The 5,132-nt window shown below is 36.1% G+C and overlaps 1 pseudogene; it reads left to right on the forward strand.

Moving 5' to 3' along the window:
* Nucleotides 1-4,293: 4,293 nt before the first annotated feature.
* Nucleotides 4,294-5,128, forward strand: LOC112078599 (GTPase IMAP family member 7-like; annotated as a pseudogene).
* The last annotated feature ends 4 nt before the right edge of the window (nt 5,129-5,132 follow it).

A 5,132-nucleotide genomic window follows, 5' to 3' on the forward strand; every position in this document is an offset into this window, starting at 1 on the left:
GAACTAAAGAAGCAAAAATGTTTGGGAGAAGATGAACTTGTGAATAAATTGAATGTTCTCTTGGAAAAGGATACCCTTTTAGATTAAACATTAGATCAAATGTTGATTGATTTAGCTAAAGGGGCCTTTACTAGATCTAGAGAACAATGGGTTGAGGAGGGGGAGAAAAACACAAGCTATTTTTTGCTCTTGAAAAAAGGAACTATATACGAGAAACTCTTTCTTCCTTAAATATTGACAATACTTTGTGTAGAGACCCAAGTATTCTTTCTATGAAAATCTGTTTTCTGTCCTGTTCCAATGATTTCTGATGAGTTCAGATCCATATGTGAAGAGGAGTTTTCTATAGTAGAGATTAGAGTTGCTCTAAAAGCTATGAAGAAGGGCAAAGCACCTGGAACAGACTGGCTTTCTGTGGACTTTTTTCAATAATGCCTAGCTAATGGTGAGATGATTACTACCATGAAACCAGGGGTTATTTCCTTAATACCAAAACCTGATAAAGATCCCCTTTTCATAGATAATTGGAGACCTATTACATTATTAAAAACAGATTATAAATTGATAACTTTAGCATATGCTAATAGACTTAAAATGGGCCTAAACACATCAGCTGTAACATTAGGTGTTAGACTTGATTGATTACGAAGTTGACTCAGACGCTATTAATTTATCCCTCCACTTTTCTAAAGCATTTGATACAATTGAACACAAATTCCTAATACATTCGTTGTACACTTCTGGTTTCGGGACTAACTTTGTCTCTGTTATCAATATGTTTTATAAAGATATTAATGGTTGTATTATGAATAATCATAACACATCTAAAATATTTAATATTCACCGTAGTGTACGCCAGGTTTGCCCTATTTCAGCATTCTTAGTCCTTTTAGTTGTAGAATTACTATCTATTAACATTTTAAACAACCCTGAATTATAAGGTATTTCAATATTTTGAAAATAAATTTAAAATATCTCAATTAGCAGACGATACAGCTCTATTTCTAAAAGACAAGGATCAGGTTGCTATTGCACTTAATATCATCAAATCATTCTCTTCTGCTTCTGGTCTGGAACTGAATTTAAATACATGTGAAATTGTAACGGTGTTCCTCCTCCTCTTCATACGAAGAGGAGGAGTAGTGATTCGACCAAGGCGCAGCGGGTTGTGAATACATAATGATTTATTTACAAGACGAACTAAACACACGAAGAACACTTGATATATTACAAAACAACAAAACGATGTAGACAGACCTGGACGACGAACTTACATGAAACACGAAGAACTCAAGACCAGGAAAATGACTACACAAAATGACGAACGCACGAAACAGTCCCGTATGGTGTAACATAGACACAGACACAGGAGACAACCACCCACAAACAAACAGTGTGAAAACACCTACCTTAATATGACTCTCAATCAGAGGAAATTAAAAACACCTGCCTCTAATTGAGAGCCATATTAGGTCACCCTTTAAACCAACATAGAAACAGAAAACATAGACTGCCCACCCAAACTCACGTCCTGACCAACTAACAAAAAACAAAACTAACAGAAAACAGGTCAGGAACGTGACAGAAATAGTGTCCCTGCATGAATCAAATTACCAACCTATTGAGCGTATTCCTGTGAAAGATAATGTGACATATTTTACATGGTGAAAAACCATATTGTCCGTCAACATCTAAATTTCTCTCAGAGACTAAAGAAAACAAAATCCATCTTTAATAACTGTCTCCAATGTGACCTTTCTATTACTGGAAGGGTTTTATTTCCCAAAGCAGAGGGTCTGTCACGACTTTATATAGAAAAATAAACAACACAAACATAAGTCTGTAATATCAAACCAAAGAGCTGATGGTGGGCTTGAAGTACTAGATGTCATTGATCTCAACAATACCTTTAAAGTAAAATAGATTAAAAAAAGTGTTATGCTTAGCTTGGAATCTATACTGTACTTCATTCCCTGTCATATTTTTATGAAATTGGGTGGTCTTCAATTTTTGTGGAAGTTCAATTATTCTCCAACAAAATGACCCCTCAAATTGTCCATATTTCATGACCAAGCCCTTTTCGCCTGTGAACTATGTTATGTCCACAGCATCTCCCCACACAAGGCACTTCTGTGGAACAACAAAGATATTGTTGTTAAAAACATTAAATATTTATTTCCTAAGTGGTTCGAAATAATATTATTTTTGTGCTTGATTTATTTGATAAAGATGGAAATATACTCTCTTATAGGAAGTTCTTAGAAACATAGAATTTACCAATATATTAGAAATAATTTAATTCTATATGCAAAGCAATACCTTCAGGTCTTAATCAATTAATGAACTCTCATTTGTGTTTTGGCGAACGTCACGATAAATGCACAACTTATGTTAGGTTTCCCCCTGCTGGATAAGAAATATAATAATACATTCATAAAGAACTTTTTCACTCAAAAACAAGATCTCTCCTAGAGGAAATTCTTCTGGAACGCACATATTACTGAAATTGAATGGAAGAAAGCATGGTTGTTCCATCACAAATTTTGTATATAAAATAAAGTAAAAGAGATTCACTTTAAAATATTGCACAAAATATATCCTTGCAATAACTTCTAAATTCATGGATTTGGAGGACATATGGCTTTGCTGTGATAAAGAAGGAGAAACTATTATACACATTTTATGTGTGTGACTCTGTGAAGTTATTTTGGAGCGAGTTTAGTATTTACATTTTTTATTTCATCAATGAGACCCATACAGCACCCGATGTCAGGACTAATCTAAAGTTGATACCATCGATGTGCCATCTTCTGTTTGTAGGGAGGGTAGAGGGAAAGGATATTATAGGAATTTTGGTATTTATATAACATTTCCCATAGAATAACAAATATTCTGAGAATACACACCAATACACCACTATGTGCACATTCAGAGGGTAGCTAGCTCTGTATTACAGTTCTACTGAGTATTCATACCACTGAGCTGTTCTGACTGCAACTAAGCATTTATATAATGCCATTTAGATGTTATACATGGTCATACCTAGTAATAACCACTTATAACCATAGGCATAAGGTACACAATATCTTCCTTGTGTACCTTATTTTGTTCAGAACAAGTTGGTTGACAAAGTCATGGAAGTTTTTAACAATTGAGCAACTGAACAGCTCTGCCACCTTCCTCTGTGGATGACGTGTATTGAGAAACAGATATCTCTACCTTAAACAGAAAGGTTTTTATGGGGTATTTTGTATTATTATGCTAATTAGATCATATAAAATAAATGTGTGAAGCTTGAATTCAATTGCACACACTATTGCATCCATTCCCCCTGTCACAAAGGGATATATGGCTGATTTAAGATGAAATCGTCAACCCTGTTTTAGTCAACTCTGGTTTAGTCAACCCTGGTTTAGTCAACCCTGGTTTAGTCAACCCTGTTACTTTATTTGGCACTTAATAGGCACTTTGAATGTTAAAATTAGGTGAAATATAAAGTCGTTTTTTTTTACCAAGTTGCACTTCTCAAAAGGCTCAAAATTGAATGAATTAATTTATTTTATTTGACAAATGTAAAATACATTTAAAGTTTCCTTAGCCGAGTACATACAAAAATATTCATAGACAATTAAAACACAATTGTCTACTGAAAAAATTTCCATATTTCCATGTACATTAGAAGTTTACCTCTTTAACCCTTTTTGAATCACAAATAGATTAATTAAATGACCCCAAAAAGTTTGATCAGATTTTTTTATTCATAATCAACTACAGTATACATGTTATTATTTATCACCTAACTTGTTAATTAATTAATCAAGGACCATGCTTAACATTAGTATTGTAAATATTATACCAGCTTTTGTAAACAGTAACTCATTTCCATCTGTGGTACTACTGTTTTTTACTGTCTTCTCTTCTTTACCCAAATGGCAAAAGCTGCTATACCAAAACCAGCTGCCCCAACCAACAGAATTGGTCCTGCTACCACGGCAACTGCTACTTCAGCAGCAACAAGTACTGTCGTCCCAACTACTATTGCCCCAACAACTGCTGCTGAAATGAAACCTTTCTTCATATTTTCTCTGTCCCGTCTCCTCTTTTCTTCCTCCTGTCTCCTCCTTTCTTGCTCCCGTATCTCCTCCTCCCTTCTCCTCTTCTCCTCCTCCTGTTTCTTTCTCTCCTCCTCCTCTCTCAATTTCCTCTGAACCTCCTGGTACATCTCATTGGTGTAGTACTTTCCTCCATTCATCTCCACCATCTCTTCTATCTTCCTTAGAGTGTACTATTTAATACTTGAATCAATGTTGCAAAGCTATTAGGACAAAACATTTCATTTCAGGTTCTGTAGATGGATTCTACCTACGTGAAAGATCCAGACCCATAGGTGTTGCATCACCCTATCCCGAGGAGAATGACAGCCATGCAGGTAAGATAACAGTATTGGACAAATAAACTAGTGATGTAATAGCTAGTCTTCACTGTTGCTGTTAGCTGAATATGGTTCCTGTGATTCCTGTGAATCTAATTTAATTAATTTAGTAACTAACAATGATGAAACTGAGTTACAGGTTGTATTTCTACAGATTCAGGACAGCCAGCTGATCTGAGGATAGTTCTGGTGGGGAAGACTGGAGCAGGGAAGAGTGCAACAGGAAATACCATACTGGGGACAGAGGTGTTTAAAGCGGAGGATTCTCCAGTGTCTGTAACTGCACAGTGTGAGAAACAGAGAGGAGTGGTGGATGGGAGGAAGATTGATGTCATCGACACCCCGGGGCTCTATGACACAACACTGTCTAAAGAAGAGATGAAAAGTGAAATAGTCAGGTGTATAGAAATGTCAGTCCCAGGACCCCACGCCTTCCTGCTGGTGATCAGACTGGGGAGGTTCACAGAGGAGGAGAGGAACACTGTGAAGTGGATCAGGAGAACTTTGGAGAAGAAGCCTCAAAGTACACCATCATTCTGTTCACTGGTAAAGATCAGTTTGAAGGGGAAAACAGTTGAGGAGTGTCTGAATCCTTGTGTTGCACTTCAGAAACTGATCAAAAGTTGTTGTGGAAGGTACCATTGTCTCAATAATGATCAGAGGGATGACCGTCTTCAGGTCAGAGAGCTGCTGAGGAGAT

The sequence above is a fragment of the Salvelinus sp. IW2-2015 genome, unplaced genomic scaffold, assembly GCF_002910315.2.
Source record: "Salvelinus sp. IW2-2015 unplaced genomic scaffold, ASM291031v2 Un_scaffold5937, whole genome shotgun sequence".
Classification (NCBI taxonomy): domain Eukaryota; kingdom Metazoa; phylum Chordata; class Actinopteri; order Salmoniformes; family Salmonidae; genus Salvelinus; species Salvelinus sp. IW2-2015.